The sequence below is a fragment of the Manacus vitellinus genome, unplaced genomic scaffold (assembly GCF_001715985.3).
Source record: "Manacus vitellinus isolate BGI_N305 unplaced genomic scaffold, ASM171598v3 scaffold_22_pilon, whole genome shotgun sequence".
NCBI classification, from domain to species: Eukaryota; Metazoa; Chordata; class Aves; order Passeriformes; family Pipridae; genus Manacus; species Manacus vitellinus.
The window spans coordinates 2,138,409-2,160,991 of record NW_021939632.1 but is presented as its reverse complement, the minus strand read 5'-3'; the positions used below and the strand labels follow the sequence as shown (position 1 = coordinate 2,160,991).

The 22,583-nt window shown below is 44.1% G+C and overlaps 1 long non-coding RNA gene across 1 annotated transcript in view; it reads right to left on the bottom strand.

Moving 5' to 3' along the window:
- Positions 1-19,080: 19,080 nt before the first annotated feature.
- Positions 19,081-22,583, bottom strand: part of LOC108639645 — a 28,730-nt gene continuing 25,227 nt past the window's right edge. Inside the window, exon 3 of the long non-coding RNA XR_001920641.1 lies at positions 19,081-19,167. This is a non-coding gene — a long non-coding RNA (uncharacterized LOC108639645). The remainder of the gene's footprint in view (positions 19,168-22,583) is intronic.

The window sequence follows — 22,583 nt, the reverse complement described above, 5'->3', positions numbered from 1 at the left end:
TCCATCCCCCCCCCAGCCCAGGCCGCCTCTGCCCGCCAAGGGCTCTGCTTTTCTCTGCAGACCGAGGACCCAGGAATACTCGGAGGGCTTAAATAAATGTTGTACAGCGCCATCTAAAGTTGTGCATTTCTTTCTTTCTCTTTTGTGTGTTTTTTTTTTTTTTTTAAATTTTATTTTGTTGTTTGTTTTTTGGTTTTTTTTAATGGGATTAGAACATGAACTCAGATCTTCCACACTGAAGAAAATAAAACTGTCCCTCAAAGTGCGCACTGCACCACTCACATGGAAAGCAGTCACCGAGGGTAGCTGCAGGGTTCAGGGGGTGGATTCAGATCCCCTCTGAGTGTCCCTCTCGCTGCTGTCGGGGATGCACAGAGAGTTTGTCCCTCTCCTTCCCCCGCTCCAGTCTCAGTTCACTCCTCTGCCCTTCTCATACCGACCGTCTCTCACTCCCCTGGAGCTGTACAGGCGAAAAATGGCATTTCCTCTTCAAAATCGAGTAATGACCCTCCCTGAGAGTATTCCTGGGCCGGATTAGGCCCTGCCCTGCCGAAGGGAGAGGGCACCGACCCTCTTTGCTTCCCCTGTCCGCGGGACACAGGTGATGCTGGCTCGCTCTCGGTGCTGGGTCAAGCAGGGCTGTTGGCCCCTCCTGCCACCCCCTTGCCCTACCAACAGACCCCGGGACCTGCTGCCTACCTGCAGCCCAGACCCGGCTCCTGGGCATAGGAGGGCTCACAGGCTGGGGGGCTCTGGAGAAGAAGGAAGATGAAGAGGAGTTTCCTCAGCTGCAGGGTGTCCAGCCAAGCTCAGCTGAGCTGGACAAGTCAGGAATGAAGACGATGGGAGAAATATAGGGCAGATTAAAGGGAGCCTAAAGAGGATTATTTAAACAAATCAGGCTTTTTAATATAATTATGCTGTTAGGATTTCACATTGAGGGCAGCTGAGCGGGGCATATGAGGGAATCGGCGCAGGCCGGCGTGGTTCAGGTCTGCCCTCGCTGGCTCCATGAGTGACCCTGGTCCCCCATGTGTGCTGGGGGCCGACAGCCCTGCAGGGATCCTCTCTGGCCGGCAGCCGTCGAGGGGAGGCCTCCACCTGGGGCTCAGCACCACCCTGAGCCAAGAAATAAGAGCAGAAGGCACAACACCCTCTGTGTAGGAGAGGGATCAGGTGTGTGTGGAGTGGTGGGAGGTGGGGGACACGCACCAGGCCCCCTGGCTGGAAAGCAGAGCTGGGGACTGGATGTGTGGATGGCACTGGGGAGCCCAAGGCCCAGGAGTAGCACCCACTAGCCCAGGTGAAAAAGCCCTGAAGGAAATGCGGTTTCTTCCCCTTCCTCCCTGCCATGTGGGTCTGCTCCCCTACACCCTGACCCCCGGGAGGCAGACGCGCTTGTGGTACGTGAATATCAAACACCCACCAGGTGCCCCCTCGTCCTCCCTCCGCTGGTGGAAGGACGCACCGACCGAGGGTCGGACACAACTTGCTTCCACGACCCCTGCCCCGGCCTGACGACCACTCCCGGGGCGGGGGCGGCCCGGCGGTCTGCTGCTTTGCATATGCAAATGAGGCGCGGGGGAGGAGGGGAAGGCCACGCGTGGTCCCCCCCCGTCGGTCCCCGCGGGCCGGGACGCAGATCCCGCTGCCTCCTGTCATGGAGCTTGTTCCTTTGTGCCGCCTTTCGAGGAATCAAAGCAGACACGGTTGTGACACGTAGCCCGGCGGGTCAGAGGTCAGATTTCACAATCCCAATTACAATGATTTCTAATGATGTTTATCTTGCGGGCTCCGACGGCTGGGAGCTTTACAAGAGGTCTTCGCTTCCCTCCCCTCTGCCTGGAGGGCCGTGGGTGCGGGGGGCCCTCACCTCGGCTCGGGCCGGGGGAGATGCGCTGCCCCCGGGCACGGAGCGCCGCGTCCACTCCGACGAAGGGCGCTGGGAGCCGGAAGGCAGCGTCGGGGGGAGGCCTCGGGGGTCTGGCCCCGGCCCCGAGCTCCCTCCGTACCTCCCTGCGGTGCTCGAGGCCACGCCAGAATTAAGCGAGTGAATACCAAAGTGGTTTACAGTGAACATTATCAACATTATCAAGCACTCACTTCTCCCTCCCCGTCGGGTAAGGTCCTAGGCAGCGCTAACAAGTGACTGAGCGGAGGTGGGAGCTCTGCTCGCCGACCATTTGTCCGGAGCCCGTCGCGGCTTGGGGGGCTGTAGGGACCGCCTCTGCCACAGTCACCCTCCCACCCCTAGGCCGCCGGAGGAGACCTGGGGGGAGACGGCGAGCGGTCCCAGCGGGAAGCTCCCGCCACGCCCGGAGAGGGTCCTTGGCAACAGGGGGCACGGCCCAGAGCACCTCCCAGCTCCGGGGCTCCGACTGCTTGTCGGCGACACCGGTTCGATTTAACTTTTATTTTGTCTTACAAGAAATAAACGCAGAGTGGCGGTCGGATCAAAACGCAACTCAAACGGTTTCCGATTAGATCTAAAACCGTTTGGCAAAAGCTTTGCCGAATGGCCAAGGGCTGAAACTTTGATAAAAGGGTAATAAATTTTGAGTTTTAAAAAAAAGAAAGACTTTTCTTCTGTTAGGGAGTTGGACATGTAGCGCCCAAGCCCCAGCCTGAGGCTGGCTGTTGACAGCAGCGCGCAAGGTGCATCTTTATGCTCTACATCAAATGCCTTTGAAACAGACTTAAAAAAGTTTATGTAAAGTAGCTAATGGTGCTCTTCCGGCTGAGTAAGTCGGAGAACAAGACTTTGCTGGAAGCAGAAGTCCTTTGCTCTGAGAACTGATCGTTACTACACCAGGTGAGCAAACTTTACATTAAAAGTGTTTGGTTTTTTTGTTCGTGGTCACTTGATCAGTTTGAGATAACGAGGATGAGAATAAAAACTTTGGTAGCTGCGGCAGCAGCAGAGCCATCGGGGGCGGGTTGAGGAGGCTCGGGGCTGCCGAATCCAACCCGGTGCGGCCCTTGGCCAGGGCGATGCCGGTGCCGGCGGTGCAGCTGTGGGGGCTCCGCGGGACTCGTGGGGGTGGACACTGGGCACAGCCCCGTTCTACCCTCAGGCTCTGCCGCAGGGGTCTGCTCGGGCATGGGAAGGAGTAGCTGCACCGGGGCGATGCGGGGGCACAGGCGGGCTAGGGCACTTTTTGGTGTTGGGGGTTTTTTTTCCTTTTTTTTTTTTTTTTTTTTTTTTTTAAATCATTCTCACCCTCTTTTTTGGTGCTCCACCGAGCTCTGGGATCAGCAGTGTCACGCCAGAAGTAAAAGCAGTCCCGACGCCGGGCGCTGCCGGGATACCACGGACACTTCTCTTCCTCGGCGCGGGTGGGGTGTGGGAAAGGGATGTGCTTGTAATGGGGTCGGTCCGTGTCCACCGTCCTTCCCACTGCCGATGGAGATGCTCCCCACCCACTGCCCGGCGCCTCCATTTGCGAGGAGACTCGAGAAAGCGCCGCAGGGGCTCGAGGAACGGTGGCAGTAACGGGGCATTTTTATTTCCTCTTCCTTTCTTTGATTGCCAGAGGAAAAATACACCCCACTTCTTATCCTGCCCCTGTCCACCGCAGGCTCCCCGCGGCGGGGAGCGAGGCTTGGGGACCCTGTGGGGGCATCCGTGCTCTCAGGTGGCCCCTCATGCCAACAGACCTTTTAAGAAATAGGTGGAGGAGGAGCCGCACCTGCACGGCCTTACTGGGCCCAGGAGCCAGGCTGGGGAAAGGTTATGCTTAAACCCTAAAATCTGGAGTGAATGGAGCCAATGAGGACCATGGTCTGGTGAGTTCCTTCGGTTATAAAAAGATTGAGGAAGGCATGGGAAATAATATTAACTTTAAGATCAGCCCCCATTTTTTTTCCCAGAGAACAATGAGTGCCTTATCTCCCTCTGAATAAATAAATCATAATTGCCCGACAGTTACCCATCACAATAAACTTGACCAGATCTTCCAACAATTAGTTACGCGTTCTCTCCGCTATGGTAAAAGTCTTGTTAAATATGATGAATGTTAAAATAAGCTACCCTTGAACGTATTTTCCAAGATCTTTATTGGAAAAGTACAAGTATTTAAGCCTCTTAAGGAGACCATAATGAAAGAGCATGACGGGTAAAAGATAAGACAAGAGATAGCACAAGATATTCAGGCACAAATGAAATACTAATTGGATCGTGCCTTTTAATGGGGTTTGATGTTTTCCTGATGCCCTGGTGCAGCTTTAAAAAAAAAGTAATTAAATGTGAACCCTTTTGCTTCAGGAGCTGGGCACTGACTCCTGCAGCAGTTTTGCTGCAGAGTGCTGTCAGTTTGGACCTTTCCACTAGCAGCTTCAGCTGCCTAAAATATTGCCTGGGAGTATCACACCTCTATTGCAGTGCTCTCCTCCTGCGGGCTGCTGCAGCAGTACCCAGACCCCAGCTGAGAAGGTGCTTCCCATTAGGCCAGGCTGGGGGCAAGCCCATACTGACCATCAGCCCTTAGGAGACAACGGTCAGCTGTTTGTATGGAAGAGGAAGGCTTGCAAGATGTGAGGCTTGCTCCTATTTCCCCAGCAGAAAGTGGGGGGGAAGGTGTACTGAAGTCTCCTGATTCCAGCTCCCCATCCATCAGATGCTAGTGCTGCTCACAGGAGCCCTGGGCCAACTTTGTAACAAGGAACATCCATAGAATCTGCCTCCAAGACATGGAATTGCAAGGTAAAAGCAGAGCAGAAGACTTGAGCACCTGCATGCAAACAGCCTCAAAAGCCAGCCCCAGTGGTCCTTCTCTCTAAGGAACCAGAGTAGACCTTGGCACATTTGAGGACCTTTAGTTGGATTGGAAAAATGATCAATATTTTTTTTGTTGTTCCCCAGAAAGTGCTGAATTTTTCCTTGGGATCACCCCATTTGTGTGTTTCTGGGTTATTAACCTGGCTGTACCAGTGTGATGGGTCCTGAGCTGGAAATTTGGGTCCTCCCTTGAGCAAAATAAGGAGAAGCTGCACTGAGGTTCCTATCTACAGGTGAATCAGGGTGAGGCCTTGGAGTGGGCAGAGCGATTTCTTTCTGTCTGTGTTGGTGCAGAGCAGGGTGCTGAGATTTTCACCTGAGCTGGGGAAGGATCCTGGGCCACCTACACACCAGGGCACTGCACAAGGAAATTCCTTGCACATTTTTGAGCTACACCCACTGCGCAGTGACAGATCCCTTGGTGTAGCCCAGGTCTGGACATTTATAGCACTGTGCAATCTCCATGCTGCTGGAGGAGCTGGTGAGGCACTATGACTGTGGAAAAGCAGGTAGAGAATTTCACAGTGGAGGTTTATAGCTTGGAGCAAGAAAGAAGCTAAATGTTAGAGCAGCAGCCTAGAGGCTTCACTTGCAGCCTTTAACTTCTATAGGTCTCTTTACATGCAGGGTCATATATTTAAAGTGAATTTCTGGATTAATATAAGGTTGTTTGAGGCTCCCTCTCTTAAGTAAAAACACTCGAGACCCTTGCTTTCTTGTGGAAATGAACATAAATATGGATCCATTTTCATAGTGGTTTAACATGCAGCTGAGTTTACCCCAGAACATGTCTGTTATAGGAGGTATTATATAAATATATAATGAGTCACATTTTAGGTACTGATTATGTCCTCCATAGATAATAATATCAGTTTGAGGTTATTACAGGTTCTGTGATGTAGCTGTTTCATATTTGACTTTTTAAAATATGTTCCACTTACTTGCAGACCACACAAGCTCTATGGAGGACACCTGGTATCTATTAGATTGTTTCAGTCCGTGGAACAAAGCTAATCCGATATGACTAGGGAAGTTGGGAGTTTTGCCATTGATTTCAATGGCAGCAGGATGGGACTCAGAAGGCTGAACTGTAAAAACACAGCTCCATATGATTTTATTCACATCTAGCCTGTCAGGAATAAAACCCCACCAACCAGAGGTCAGGGGAGTTGCACTGTGCTAAGGTGCCTGCGTGCAGGATTGCAAGCACAGACAAATCATGTGCATGTGTGGATTTGCAGCTTTCACCTGAGGCTTAATTTAAAAATGAGCATCAGCTCAGCCTGAGCTACAACAATAGATTAGTGGCCTGAATATTGCTATAGATAGGATAAATCTTGGCAAAAATAACAGGCGTATAGCAATGCCAGCAGAAAGGAGAGCATTCCTCTTTGCCTTGCATATTGTAGCCTTTTGAACATCCAGCTGAAGGTACAATTACAGTTCACAGACTCCCACCTGAAGTCAATCCTGAGCTCTGATTCCAGTGGGAATGCTGAACCCTTGTAAGCTGGTTGTGCAGTGTAGTCAGTCACAAGTCAGGGATAAGTTCTGACTTCCCAGGGAGTTTAGTACCAAGGATGAAAGGTTTTTCCCCAAAAGAGTGAAAATCAGGGTGCTGTAGAAAGCTTCAGGATCCTACAGATCCTCTTTAATCCACTAACTCTTGACCACTGCCTGAAATTCCTGGGTGCTCCCCTTGCTGCTTCCTAAATCCATCACAGAATTGGTTTGAAGGCAGTGTCCTGAATGAAGAGCTGGCTTAAAGTAATTTAGCCCTGTTGGTTGCACTGTTGTATGACAAGATGAATGAAGGCAGCATGGGTTCTCTTCCCTTGTATGCTGGTTTACACCAGCTCCAGATAAGTCCCTATGGTGGTGATGCTGAGTGAAAATGAGAATGCAGCACCCAGACCATGCTTCTGCCTTTCAGGAAGGCTTTGTATGTCTGCTGTGGATTTTTGTACTTTGATACGCATTGCTCAGTCAGTGTGTTTCACTACCCTGAGCTTGAAAAGTTACTTGTAAGCTTTATTTAAAATTACAGCAGCTTGTCACACTTCAAGCTCTTCTTTATATCCAATAAATTATTAAAAATGATTTATGACAACATGTACGTGACTGAACATGAATGACATCATTATTGTTAGTACTACATATTAGGGCCCAAATTCAGTTTGTGGTTTTGTGTGTGTTTTTTTTTTTTTTAAAGACTCCTTTGTTTTGGATTCTTCCTAAATCCACACTTATAGCAGTAGTGATTCTGAGAATCGAACTTATCATTGTTGTATGTCTGGCAAAATCACCCTTGAAATCACCAGGAATTTTGTGTGTATGGAGCTGAAAGTAAATCAGGGCTTCAGGATCTGTTTGCAAGCAATTCAAAAGAGTCTTAGAGTTTTATTTCATTTGGATGGAGTGGACTTGAAGGGAGAGCTCAAGCACTAAAAATAAATATGCCTCTTTCCTGTGCATAGAATGAAAGAAGATGGACTTGGAGACAATTTCTTGAGACATCTGACCCAACCCTTTGCATCACACAGAGTAAAGGTTGCACTAATCCAGCCCTAAACTTCTCTGTTCTTATCTTATGCATCTCTGCTGGTGCTTTAAGTATCTCAATAGGCATTTATTGTATTTGCTAAGAAAGCAGTAATCAACTCTACCACTGCAATTATTTTTATGTTTCTATTTCTGCAAAGATTCCTTCCTTTAGAAGAAGACCTGGGAAAATGTTTGTGTGTTAAATAGTTTTTGGTCAGTTGGATAAAAAGAAAGGATTAATATGGTTGTGTTGGAATTTCAGTAGCTCTTTAATATGTAGTTAAATAATAGAATTAACTTGGTTCTAATTTTTTTCAGTGTTAGAGCATGCATTGAATGGCAAATGGTTTAGAATGATTTCTGGGTAAACCAAATCAAGTATTAGAATAGACCTGCATATCAAATTTGTCAGAAATCCTTCTTTTGAACTGCATTTTGGATAAAAGAGTATAAAATGAATGCAATTTAAGTTTATGTAAGAGTAGCAAACTAATTACAAACTCACAAAATTAATTGCCAGAGAGTTACAGAAATTGTAACATGACTATATTGAATAGCCCTAGAAGGAAGAAAAGTCTCTAAATCCAGAGATAAGAGCTGCACCGATTTTCAGCAATCCACAGGTCCTGGGAGTACAAAGCCATCCCCAGAGCCAGCCCTAATTCAGAATAACTACAGCTCCTGCATGCCTGGCACACCACAACAAAAGACAATAAATGGAGTCAGGTTTTGTCCGGTCCAGTCAGCCCTCGCTACTGTGCTCAATGGTTTGCTTCACTCAAATGCAGGACTGGACTCAATATGTGCCTGCTTTTTTTCCTTTATCCTGCCCCCCTGTCCCCTCCTTTTCTTTTTAAATGTATGTAGAAAGAAAAAGTGCCTCCACATTTTTCAGGACTAGCCCCCCCCAATTACATTTTGTGGTTCCTCTTTGCCAAATCGCTCATTCCACGCCATAAATACATCCCAAGCGCATGAAGGTTCCTGAGACCAAGGGTGCTGAAATGTTAGCGAAAGGGACATTACAGAAGAAAAGTTCAAAACCTCAGGGCCCAATCCTGACCCCTTTGAACTGAACAGGAGCTGTTGCATAGGCTTCAGTGGGAGCGAGCTTGTGTGCTCTACGTGCGGAAGCATTAAACTTAAAAGCAAGCTGTTTAAAAGACTGCATTGTTTCTTACTTGTACTGATAGTTTCTCATGTAAAGTTCTATATATTCTTTCACAATAAATACATGAAACAGTTAATCCAATGTTTTATTGTTTAGTAATATTTTACTTGCAAATGACCATCATTTCTTCTCTGCTCTGTTTGTTCTTCTGAATGTCTGTTTTATAATCTGGAAATGGAAGAGCTATTCTTTTAATGCCCATTTCTTTCTGATGATAATCGTTCTTTCTGGCAAATGCTGTGACTCGTAGGTAGTCTATATTTTCGATCAGTAAATATTGAACAACAATGGCAAGGAAGGTCTGAGCTATGATACAGCTAAAACAAAAAAATAGAAACCGGCCCACCCTTTTTTTTTTGTTATATTTCTATTATTTTCTGGATAGATGTATCCTCCTCCAAGGTGGTTCTAAACTACTGACTACCTTGTCCCAGAGGGCATGTAAGCCAGACTGCTTTTCACTAGCAGCTACAGTGGGGAGGACAGGAGCCTTGTGGGTTGGTGGCTAATACCTGCCTGCTCTCTGCCTGCCCCGTGGGGCAAGCCAAGTGTCAGGGCTCCCTGGGGTGGCCCCAGCTGGCCATCAGACTGGTGGCCCAAGGGGTGATGTTTGGCATCGCTCAGCACCACACAGTAGAGCACAGGGCTGGCACCGACAGTGGGGTTTGGCCATGAGTTTTTGGGGCTGAAGGGAAGATAGTGCCCAAGGTCTAGGGCAAGCCAGACCGTGGTGTAGGCTGGGTGTTGTGGTAATCCCCTTCTCCTGGCGATGCCCAATGGCAAAGACAACCAGTGGGCCAAATCCCCAGCCCTCACTGAAGCAAAATGCCATTGACTTTAATGAGCATTTGCAGGCAGATTTCGGATAAGTCAATGTGAACTTTTGTCTGCATGAGGACTGAAGGATTTGGCCTACAGTCTTTTACAGTATGAGGTTAATCAACATGCGGGAAATTCCCACACCCTGTAAAGGGCCCTATTGTACCTCTGTGCGACAGAAATCTCTGCTAAATCACCGGGTTCTCTGCTAAAAAGCTGTGGGTAAGATATGAACCAAAGTAACTCCAAGTCAGTTAACAGGATCTTCGCAGGAATGTATCAAAAAAAGCTCCCACAAAAAAAAAGCAACCTGGATAATTCAATGGGAGCCAGTGGGGAAGTACCCGCTCCTGCCCTCATTAACATCAATGGGAGTTTCCCCATTGATGGAACCCATTCAGTGGGAGAGGAACTGAGCTTTACAGTAGCATTTTAAATTATATTCAAAGGTCACTTAAATTATATGGTCACTTTAAAACTGCTCTCCAGAAACCTGAGTAATATTCAGTTATGCTGGGCACTTGCCTGAAAGTGTCAATTAGGATCTCTTTGGATACATTCACTTTTGAAAAAGCCAGTTGGCATCAGCAGCTTGTTGTAGGAGCTGCTGCAGTCTAAGGTGTTAAAATGAAGCATTTGTTTTTGAAATGACCTATAAAGCCTGTCAGCATTTGCAATCCAGCTTGTGAGCGGTTGTGCAAGGCAGACTGTTTGATGTCCGGGCGGATAGTTTGCGATCTTGGGCAGGATCCAAGTTTTTCAGGGAGCTGAAATTATCACCGGGCAGTATAGAAATACTAGCATTTGGCAACATGAAGTATAGATAGAGACACCATCCTATAAATAATCTATTCCTCCTCCAGTTATATGGAATCCTGGAAATAATATTCTCTATTATGAATGAAAGGTGTCGAAGAATAGGTTAGAAAATGCGAACGCAGCCAAACAGCTCACCTGCCAACGCAGACACAGCTTGCCCTGTAAGTTAGCTGTGTTTTCCTCGTCTGGCATAATATCTACAAGAAGCAATAAACAGCCTAAATAAAGCGTTAATTCTCAGCCTTATCACTTACAGATCCATTATACCTTCATATAATTTACTAATATTTATCTAGATGAACTAAATGTTACTGAAAATTTAAAGGTGGTGAACATGCTGTCTGCTGAATTATTCTGTGCGTACTGGGAAAGTAGCTCATGGCAGAATTGAATTATTTAATATTATTTTCCAGTATCATGTAGAAGCTTCATTTTTGGATTATGATTTGTATTATGAAATGCTTATCAAGTGTTTTCCAAAGATTAGTTTAGTTTTAATTAAATAAACCTTTCTCAGGAGAAAGCTCCAACTACTCTTCGTACCCAGAGGCTACCGTACTTGTTGTTTTTAATTATTTTTCACTGTTACCCAAACTGCTTTGGGTACTCCTGCCCAATTAAATCACAGACATGGGCTTCTTATACACAATATGTTTAATATTTAATTTTAATTAAATTAATTAAATTGTTTATTTAATTTTATGTGCATTATTGTGCATGAAGCAATGCAAAATTTATGATATGAAGAATTTGTGGGAGCTTTCAAACAAGCTAATTATTGAGGTAAAAAGAGACTTCTCTCTTTCTAGGGAATAGGCATTCGACCATAAGGAGATAACAGAAGTTGTTTGGATAAAATAATAGGTGGTTGCACAGCATTAAGAATTATTTGTTTTACCTTACTTTTTGTTGTAACCATTACTGGATCATATTATAATAGATTTGATAACAGCCTTCTCCCCAAGTTGTCGCAGACAGGTAATCAAGTATTTATCAGGGTAAATAAACCTAAACCTACAATATAAATACACTAGTAACATTGAAAATCAGCAACTCACATGCCACAGATACACATTTTTGGTTACACCCTGACACTTTCTGTTTCCAACAAACTCATTTATCTCCCAGGTAATCTTTACAAGAGCCTGCTGTTTATTAAAAAGAGTAACAAATAAAAAAAAAAAAATCCCTTTTTTTTTACCAGCCCACATCATTTGTTGTGACAGATTTTTTTTTTCTAATGAAGATTTCTTTTTCATCTGAAAAGGAGCAACACAGTATTTTTGATGCTGTTTTAATCTGGTGGTGTATTGTTTTGAGAAGGTCACTGATGCTGGATATAGACAGAAAGCTATTTTGCATGACCTTGACGCATGTTATTTTGGCAGGAAGTTAATAAGCAAGAAAAACATAAAAATGCCTCTTTGTAAAGTTGTTTTCTATGATTTATATAAAGGTAGATCACAAGCCTCGTCTCTACCCATGTGGAGGCTGTGGGAAGCCTCTTGATTCAGTGGGGTTCTTTCTAGTGGTGCTGGGGGGAAGGTTGAAACAGGCCCTATGGGGCTGATTTCTTAATACTGGAGGAGGCAAACCTACCGCCGTGCCACAGTTGCATTTGTCAGGAGTGCAGCTCCAGGGAGGAGAGAGCAGGATCAGGCCCCTGTGAGAAAGGGTCTTGGAAATGCAAACCAGGCTCCTGGCGAGAGCAGACCTGGTTGCTCTTGCAGCCCTGCAGTTGCTGTGCTGTGAGCAGCTGCGAGCATGACCATCCCGAGTGAGATGCAGGTTCTTACAGAAAAAAATAAAGGGAATTTTTCTCCCTCCCCATCCTACCTTGTGGAAATGAAAAATGTGCTTTGTGAACTTGCCTGTGAAGTTGTGATGGGCATTTTCTCTCTCCCTGTTTAAGGGTTAAAAGTGTCCTCATAGTGAAACATAACATGTTACTTCTCTGAGTATTTTGACAATTAAAACAAATATAAATAAATGTATTCACAGGAATTATTCATATAATAATTAACAACTCCTCAGTCCCAAGATCAGAAGAACTAAAAACAATTTTTCTTGAATGTTAGAGATATTCATAGAACAATACTTTTATTTCAGCAGATTAAATAGTGTCATAAAAGTAGCTGATGATGCAGTAAATTAAAAATCAGACTGGGGTTGACTTTACAGCAGCTTTTTTTAGTATAATACAATTACCCATTACAGGCTAAACATTAGTTTTAAATCAACAGCAGTCGTCTCAAAGAATTTTCTCTTAAAATTATTACTAGAAGAATTTAAAATGAGAGCAATATTACCGCATACACAAAACCTGAAGAGATCTTAATACTGAAGGAGGACACATCATAAAGACTCATCTAGATCTAATTTTTTCCCTGCAGTCTCTATTCCTGTGTAGAGCCAGGCAGAGCAGTACGTACACATAATATGCCTCCCTAATGTACATACATACACTGGGAGACCAATCCACTCGAATTCATGGAGACACAGCCTCACCTCGGAGTGGTTAGACTTAAAGGAGAGATGTGAATAAGGAATGAGGCTGAGGCTGAGCCCTGTGCAGCAGCTCGGTGGGGCTCACTGCTTGCCCCTGAGTGTTCGGTGCTACTTTGGTTTTCCATATGCTCAAGTGTACACGGCAGCGTTATTGAGGCAATAGCACCCAATTATTTCCAGACCCTTCTCAGGATATTCTGGGCAGTTTCAGAAAACTCAAAAGTTCAAAGTCTTTGCATGCTAATAGGAAGAGGTTTTACGCCATGAATAAAATTCAAAAGGGCCACATGGTGCTGGAGACTGTGGGGTCCGTGGGGAGACTAGGGAGACTTGGTGTGCCATGGGCTGCTCCCTGTAGCCAGCACCAACACAGCACTCATTCTGTGTGCACCCATTCCCAGCTGTTGTGACAGGAATAGGTGCAACACAGGCATTATTTGTTGCCTGCCTTTCCTTCCCTCCTCAGAAAGACCTGAGAGAAGACTGGAAAAATAACAAGTGTATCAAGCTAACATGGCGTATTTAGAGCAGGACATTTCACAAGTATAAATAAATGGCTTTTTACCAGCCACAAAGGCACACAGACACTCTAGTCAGTGCTCCCGTGCTTGCAATAAGGCGGGGAGAAGCTCGGAAATAAGGTTCATGATGTAAATCAGGGCAGGCAACTGCAAGGAAGAAGTAGCTATATGATTTACAGAGTAAATTACTGGCTTCACTAGATTTCATTATCTTCACCAAGTTGTTCTTTATATTTCAGTGTGTTTATATTTTATTCAGAGATCTTTTCAGGGCAGGAGGCTGAGCATGCACAACATCGCCATTTCCTGAGATGCGTGCAGGGTTCCAGGAGTTATTTATAAAGGCAAACTTTGACTTTTATAGGCAGGGCGAGATTATTTTCCCTAGCTAAATATATGTTTTAGTAAGTGTGCTAAAGGTACTTTAATATATGTGCCTGTTATCTGATGAGCTTACTGCAACAGCTGCTATTTATCCATGACGGCATACTGCTCTAAGATTGATGGGTGGAGGACTCATAGGAGCCAGCGCCTGGGAGACCCTACCCCACCACCCCAGGCTTTCCCAGCTGGTGCCCTGGACACGGCCAGCACAGCAAATACAGCCACGTCAGTCCACGGGCACCATCAGACTGTGTGGCTTTGCTGTGGCCATTCCCGATCAAAATGGAGCTGAGGCAGCTCTGGGAACCCTTTTCAGTTGATCCCAACATTATTGCTTTTTGCATGGGGTCCCAAAGGGAGCTGATGATGGGGGGAGGTAGAGATTGTACAGAGCAAAGGGAAGATATATGCTGTGAGCTTTCCTTAGGCTCAGAATTCAGTTAAGAGACCTCATGAGTAAGGAGGCGAGGCAAAGGGAAGGTGAGAGGGTGGATAGTTTGAAATCTGAGCTGGTGGCTGCTCACTGCTAGGACAGATCATCCTTTTTTGATGGTCACTCCTGTGAACTCAACTACGCCATGTGTTGATTTCATGTTTAATTTCTTTTGAATCCAGCACTGGCCATTTTCCTTCCCTTGTCCCTTCCTTCCATTTGTCCATGTTGTCAGCTGCAGCGTTACCAACTTCACCTGCCCTTTCTGCAGGGAAATCCTCTGCCTCTGGTAGTGCCATCTTCCCAGGTTCTCTTGCAGCTACTCCCGCAGCTGTGGCCACTGAGGGTGTTATTTTCTGGTGCACGAGCCACCTAAGGGACAGGGTGAACTTCCATGTCTGTAGCCCAGAGCTGTTGCACAATGCATCCCCTTCCTCCTGCTCTGGGACCAGAGCCTCTCTGGTGAGGTGAGGATGAAGGTGAAGGGGGACACCCTGGTGGTGGGGTGCTACAAGCCACAGGCAGCTATTTCCTGCCCCTCCTGATGAGGGTGGACAAATTTCATGTGACTTAGCATCTGAGTCAGGAGTGCAGGTCTTAAGGAAGGATAATCTTGACCTGACAGAGCTAAATGTCTTCAGTGGTGCTGTTCAGAGGCATCATAGGAGCCCCATCAGCTCCAGTATGGCCACCCCAAACTGTGACGTCAAAGCTGTATGTCATACCACAGATGCAGTATATATTATTATTTAACAGAAAGTAAAAAAAAGGCAGAAAATAGAAATGAAAAATGTAGCATTTATATAGAAAAATCTATTTTGATAACTGTATTTTTATGAAAATAAACTTTAAAGGTTGTTTAGAACAGCACTTCTGGACTTCAAAATGCCATGAATTTAGAGTGGTGCAAGGCTCCCCTTTCTAGCCTTGTATCACTCTGTCCAACAGGTAATCTCCATCACAGGCATTTCAGAGCGTTTTCTGCTGTATTTATCATTACAGCTGTTTGATGAAGTAGAGCAATTTAATTATTCCAATTTTTCAGCAATGGAGCTGAGGAATAGGAGAGCTAAATGATTTGCTCAAAGTAGTACAAGAAATCTGTGGCAGAGAAAGGCTCTGCCCTGGGGCTTTTCTGCAAGACATTATTAAGACTCAACTTCAAAGATGGGACATTTTGATATATAAAACAATGGCTACTGCTCTAGGATGGAGTTTTACCTTGCCTCAGCTTCAGGCCAGAGTGTTGTGTGGTGGTTGAGTGTAAATTTATTATTCTTTGGGAAAGGAAAAAACACTCAAAAAAGAAGTTGAGACTGAGATTTGTATAAAACTGAGGAAACTGATGGGAAGGAGTCAGAAGCTCCTGATGATTTTATTTCCTTCCTATGCAAGCAGCATAGGTGGGTATGTAAAGTATATCACGTGTGTGTGCGCATGTAAGCCAGTGTGTGTGTGCGTGCACATGTGCGTTGTGTTTCTGTTCATGTATTTGATCTGTTAAACCATTTTGGGCACTCTGTTTATATTCCCCGCAATAAATAAAATGTGACCCCATAGGCAGAAGTCTGGCACACCAGATTTGAGTCTAGAAGTAATTTTCTTTTGTTCACAGTGGAGTTATTAAGCTCTTGCAATACGGGTTTACAGCTGAAGTGCTGACAGACTTAATTTCAAGAGCAATGTGATTAGGGCAACGTGCGAGGTAGTGCTGTACCAGTGCTTACCTTTATTAGCTGTGACAGTGGCATAAGTCCAGCTGACTGAGGGAAAAACAAAACTAAGGCAAACAAACAAACCTCCTCTAGCAGCATGCAACTTTGGCTTTTGGAGGTGCACATTAGGGGACGCCTGATGCCAAGTAAATTCCAAACTGGGGGAGATTCGCGTGTGCTTTTGCTAATATTTATTTTATGACACATTATAACTACTGTGTGTTACGGTTGCTATGAACCCTTGGGAAATAAAACTGGGAACTGTGTTGTGGTGCAGCCAAGAGTCCACAACTTTATTAAACATGAAAGTCGATGTACGAGGAGCCGGCAGGAGCCACTGGTCCTGGCTGAAGGCAGGCAGTGGGGCAGCCAGGCACTCTCCATGGCACCTCCATGTCCTCCTTGCAAGGATGGACAGCGCTGCTCCCACGGGTCCTGCTTTGCACCTGCTCATGTCCACTGAAAACAGCCAAAATGTCACCGTGCCAATATTAGCTGTGCTCAGGGAGCTGCACCCCTATCAGCTGGGGAGCTGAGATTATTCACAGATATTGCTCTGAGGAAAGCTGCAGAGGGAAAGGAAAATTAAAGAAAAACAACATTCTCTATAAAAATTCTCTGGCAGCATTAATCAGCTGCATGTTTGGTTCTTGGTTATTTGCCTGACTCTTGCTCCAGGTTGTGTTTCTGCTTTGGTTTCTCGAGGCTGCCAGTGCTGCTGATGCTTGGGTGTGCTCACAAACACTGGTGCTGATAAAGTGAGTGCAAACATAAAACCCTGTCTTCAAAACATCCTTCATTTTTTTATGAGAAGGTAAAGCCCAAATCTAATGAGTTTGTACAGTCTGAATACCAATCTCATTAAAATGCTCTTTTCCATTTCTTTTGGATCAAACACTGCTATAGTCCTTCCCTAAATATTAATCATTTGTCTGCTGGGACCGTGTTCATTTTCCATTTTGTTCTTCTACCAGCATTTTTAGGGACTGAATAATTGCTCTCTGGAAACAATTATAAACCCAGTTAACTCTTCCCTTTCCCATCTTCTCTTCCAAGTGCATTACTTTGTCCTGGTTTTGAGGGACATATGGATCTGGTTCCTTATTCCTTCATTGTCTGGGGACTGAGGGTTTATATGTAAAAAAAAAAAAAAAGATGAAGGTAAATTGATATCTTTTTCAAATTTTTGAAGTCTGTCCTATACTCACATAGAACGTTTGGCTTTCTATGTGAGTATAGGACAGTAGATTGAGAAATGTGAAGCCGAAGTAAATAATGTGCAAGGACTGAGTGGCTGGTTGGACTGGTGGGCTTGTGCTGATACTTATTTCTAGGCAGGCACTTGAAGACTATGTCCCAAAATTCTATTTTGAATAAAATGCATGACCAGAAGCAGAAGATGTAACCTCTGTCCTCCTGTCTTTAATTTTCAGCTCTAATATAGACATATTTTCACACAGTTACAGAACAGCTATGGGAAGTATGATTTGGTGCAAGAGGTCTTTGCCTGAGTGATACCAAGAGTATCTTGCTACGAGATAGAGGGTTATTCCTTTCCCTTCACTGTGGCAAAGGCACGTGGTATTTGTAAAAGTGTGGAGTTAAGTGCCCAAGGAAGTGTGTAGCAAAAAGCAGTCTGAAGTTTCTGGCACTTCAGGGGTCAGATCTTAGAAGCCAAAACTCAGATCCAATAAAGGGAATTAAGAATTTCAATACTAATGAGTTATTGTGGACACAACAGTCAGCTCCGGGGGTCCCGCTATCCTAGGGCATCAAAGGATGTTATAAAGCTACTGCTTTAGTTGGTTGTCCCATTAGGAGAAGGATATCTTTGCACTGACAGTACACTCTTTTGATATTTTGATTAAAATTTATGAAGTTCTGTAATCATCTGTTCTTGCCACTCATTGCCATTATGATCCCTAAATGCGCTCTTCTGTGATTTTCCCCTTCTCAAAGCTTTTTATGGCATTCAGATCATCTCTGTCTGACAAAGTGGGAGGACAGAACATTTGTGAAGGCACTCTAGCTCCTAATTGGAGTGATAGTAGCACAAAGGACTCTGGAAACAATATGTTGTGCTTAGGAACGAGGCCAAGAGCGGCTGCCGTGCCCTTCACCACAGTGTCAGTGGAGTCGTGAATAGCTCAACGGTTGTGAGCAGTAAACAACCTGGCTCATCAAGGCTCTTCCCACACGGTGACAGTTGAGCTTTTCTTACTGTGGGAATTTTTCCAATTACTGTCCTGACAGAATCATTCAGCACCACACTGGTTTTTGCTTTCTTTCTGGAGGTGGAATGAGTTCTTGATGATCAAATGCAATCTTTACTGCCATTTCAGACTGTAGGTATTGCAGGTCAGGCAATACTTGGGACACTGAGGCTGTGCCTCCTCTGAGCTCTGTGCAGGTATCATGCAGGACCCAAAACTTGCCAGCAACTTCAGTTCTTTGAAAGAAGCAGTTGTTAAAGTCTTTCTAACCAACTTTTCTTGACTCCTTGAAAACTCTCAGCTTTAAGGAAGACTTTTGAGAAGATTGTAGCAAAATAATTGGATAGCTTTTGACTCTGTCTGGTTTCTTTCTGACACTGACAGTTTAACCTGGCAGCTAGAGAGTAGGTGAACTTGAGTGGTGATACTGAGCTGCTCTTGTGTGCTGAACTCTTCTTTGGTCAATATGGCATTTTTGGCCAGCAAGGCCGAAGTCTCTTCTGAGCTAAATGTCAGACTGGACATCCCACCCTCAGCTATCACCACAGTGAACGTGATCAGCTTATGGCAGCGAAACATGATGTTGAATATGTAGACACAGGCAGAAGGGGTGGTTGATGGACTTGTCATCAGGGTAGACCCAGGAGAGGTTAGCCAGTTTTGCAGCTTAATTGAGGACTTTTACCTGGTCTCTTTCCTTGCTTAGGTGGGACTATCTAGGGGACACTGAAAAGATTTTGGGCTTTTACAGTATCCAGTTGTTCTTGTTACTTGTGCATGGCAAGTGTGCTACATCCTTTTCCTTTGCTATAGAACCTCATAATGAACCAAGGTCATTTATCAGACCTTGCCTTGATTGCTCATATATTTTTCCCCTAAAACCAGACTTTTTATGACAATCACTCTTTTATCTATCCAGAGTTTGTGAAGAGCGTGTGATGTGCTGGCCTAGCCGATAACATTTCATGCAGAAAGTGCTGCACTGGCTGTTGGTGGTGCAATTTGAAAAGCTGAAGGATGGCGGTGTGTGGTCCAGTCTTTAGCTACACAACAGATCTGATCTTTTGTCTGGTAGCTGAGGAAACCTGAAGTATTTGGTCAAACTGCTTTAATGAGGTACAATTGGGTAAGAGGACACTCTTTATCAGGAAATGTTGGCATAGGAGTTAAATTTCTCCTAGACATTAAAGCTTCTGCCTTCAGTTTTCTGGAGTCTCCCAATCTACCAGTGTGATAGGGATGGTCTGCACACAGCTCGAAGACCTGGGGGACAGAAGGATGGACAGCTTATCTTTGCAGAAGACAGTGCTGTGAAACCTTTGAGGAGGAATAGGTAGAGTTACAGATATCGGCAGGTGTAGTCCTGAGGCTGTCTTGTTAAAGAAGAAACATTTTCAAGATCAGCTGTCTCACTTCAGGCTTCAAACTGGAGTTAACTATTTAATAGACTTTGTAAAGACTTCTATGTTTACGTATTGGACTTACAGAACATTTTCTCCAATGTTATGTTCCGGAGCTGCTGAGGCAGTGCTTGTTCCCTTTTACTTTGCTCTGCATCATTTCACTCCATCAATTCCTGTTGTTATTTTCTCTTAGTCTTCATAAACAGTTATTTCAGTGGCTTTTACTTTGGTCCTACATTTCTGTCACTTTCCACCATTTTTACTGGAAAAATCAACTGTCCTCTCTTGCAGCTCTCCAAATTCAGTGTATCTTGTCTGGCATAGCCTGAATGTTCTCATATGTGGGAAAGAAGGACAAACAGTACCAGTTCTCATATTTGAAGAAGGATCCTTTCATACCCCATCAATTTAATGTCAAAGAAAAATTAAAACTTGATGTTGTTGTTTACAATTTTTTTTCAAACCCCTTTAGATTTCTTGTTTACATAAATTGAATGATTTCATGTCTGTGAAACAAAACAATGGGTAATGTTGATGCTGTGTATTATGAAATAGGTCTTCGTGGATCATGTTTTGGGAGTATTTCATTGTCTGTATCCATTCAGACTTTGACTTCTCCGCAAGACTTGGAAGATCCCAAATGTTGGTTGTGCACACATAATAACTTATTCATAAGTTCTTTATATGCCACTCTTCTTCCTCATAATTATACTAATAAAACTCATTATAGAAATCAAAGCCAGCTAATACAATATATCTGATGGACAGCTGTCTCTGGATGCATGAATTATAATTACATGAAGCAAGATGGTCTTATTATGTCAGGGTATCTTTGCTCTGAATAAATTTCTATTACTGGTGTGTAATCTTTTGACTCAGGCCAGATGATAGGAACTTGCCCAAATAAGTCCCTTACAGTATTACTATTGAGCTACACTTTCACCTGTAGAATTACGATCAGATAAGTGATGTTGGAAGTTGTGACTTTGAGTATCAGTGGTTTGAACGAGGTTGAGGGCTAGGGGGAACAAGAAGCATTTCTCACCTGTACTGGTCTTACCTCTCCAGTCTGCTTTCAGGCTATAACTTAATGCCATACACTGATTTAGATGTAGCACTTGTCAGCCAAGAATAAGACTATAAGACAGAGACATACGAGGACTTGACCCACACTTTATTGTGAATATGTGATTGAACTCTGAGCTGACAGATAGAGACAGCCATTAGTGTGGGAAAGTGAAATTGTTCTGCCATGTAAGATTTTGAAATATCCTAAACTCAGCTCTGTAATTTAAGCTTAGAACTCTCTTAGCGAATTTCTCAATCCTCTCTTATTTTTCTCCCTTTTCTTCTGTACTTTGCTAATAAAAATGGCAGCATCTATTTTTGAGATATCCCTTGGGACACTCCTTATTTCAAGGGATTTTTCTCCTTACGTCTCCAGTATTCATATTAACCAGAACAAGCTGATACTTAATGCTGAAGCCACAAACCTTTAGTGGGTCCCTTTGCTCTAAATTTAACACAAGTTAAGGTATTTGCATGACAGTGATGCAATACTGAGTATCTACTTACGTTGAACTGCAGAGGCAAGGATTAGAAAATTGCAAATTATCCAGCCATACTGGCATTTCTTTCCCTGAAAGTGTTTTGACCCTTCTCCAAGAAGCTGAGTTAACACTGATCAGTGCTGACATGAGAGACCTGGAAAAAGAGTTTGTGTCCTCAAGAAATGTAGGGAACACTTACAAATAGGAAACTTTCTCTGAAGAAAAAGAGTTTCCTTATTGCTATGCCTGACCTATCAGGGAAGGTGTAGCATGTCATGTCAGACAGTCTGTTCTTCTTCTGATCTGCTGGAGATGATAAAGTAATGGGGGATCAAGAAAGAACAAGAGTAAATGAGCATGTGACATCTCTCCCACTTTTAACCCAGGCAGAATCAAGAATATTCAAAGGACTCGTGAAATATCCAGAAAGTAAAACAAAATAGGGGAAGGAAAAGCCTGTTTCTTGACTTTGAGGGCACATTAAAATAGAAAGAAGACAACAATTCTCCAATCCTTACTATTAAAAGACGAATAAATCAGATTTGTATTTAGTGATAATAAAGGCATCATATGCACAGTGAGAAACCTGTCCCTGTATTTATTATATGTAAGTTTTGATTTAAACTATTTCTGCTTCACAAATGTACTTTATATCAACAAGAGCAGTATTTACACTGAGTTTTTAATTAAAGAAATGTAGTCATCTTTTATGTTTGCAGTTTGCCTGCAAGCAGATTTTTTCCCCCTTCAATTCATTCTGTCAAAACAGTTAGACAAATTGTGGAAACATGTTTGAATTATGGATTATTTGTCAGTTGTCCATAGCAAGATACTGGCTGTAGCTTAAAGTTAGGGAGATACCTACAATTGTCTTCTGAGCTCCTTCTCAGGAAAGAAATCGTCTCAAAAAGGTGCTTCAACCTATGAGGATGAGGAAAATGTAGTTGTACCTCTCTCTCTGTTCTCTGCGAAAAAACTCTTGCAGACCTGGAGCTCAACATTTTGATTGTTAAAGATATCTGAGATATTTTGTGACTGTTTATGTTAATTAGGATACAAGTTTTTGCCCTCAACAAACTGATGCAGTATTCATGAACTGTTGTTGCTTCTGTCCCAGCCAAATTTCAGCTCTTGACTATATTGTTTTCAGTGTTAGTACAAAATTATGTGAGTTTTGTATGGAAACTCCTAGGAATTGTGGGTTGTGGAAAGGAAAGATATCAATAAAACAACCTCTGGCCTGGTTTCTAGTTCGGTGCTTGGTTTGTGAATAGTCTTGTGGAATTCAGCAATTCAGAGGAAATCTGTTGTCATTGAAGGACAGCAGTGTGATACACTGATGCAGTGGACAACGTGGTTCTTGTGATGAGAAATTACAAAATGGAAAATTAAAATTAAGGGAAACCTCAGGAAGCTGCCTGATGCTGGAAATCTTAATTGATACTGCTGGAATATTAATTGATACTGCTAAGCATCAATTATTTTTCTCAGAGGAAAAAAAAGAGAAAAAAGAATTCAAGTTGTAGTGATTGGAAAAAGATCACTCGAAATTTTGGGGACTGTTTTCTGTGAGGATCAAAATTAAACCTGGAGAGTGCACAAAGCCCAGCGGTCTCCAAGAGCAGAGGGAAATGAAATGGGGACAGTTCCTCTGCCTGAGGTGGCAGCCAGGTGCTCTCCATGTCCTCTGGAACATCCTACTCCTACAGGGCTCTTTCTCCCATGC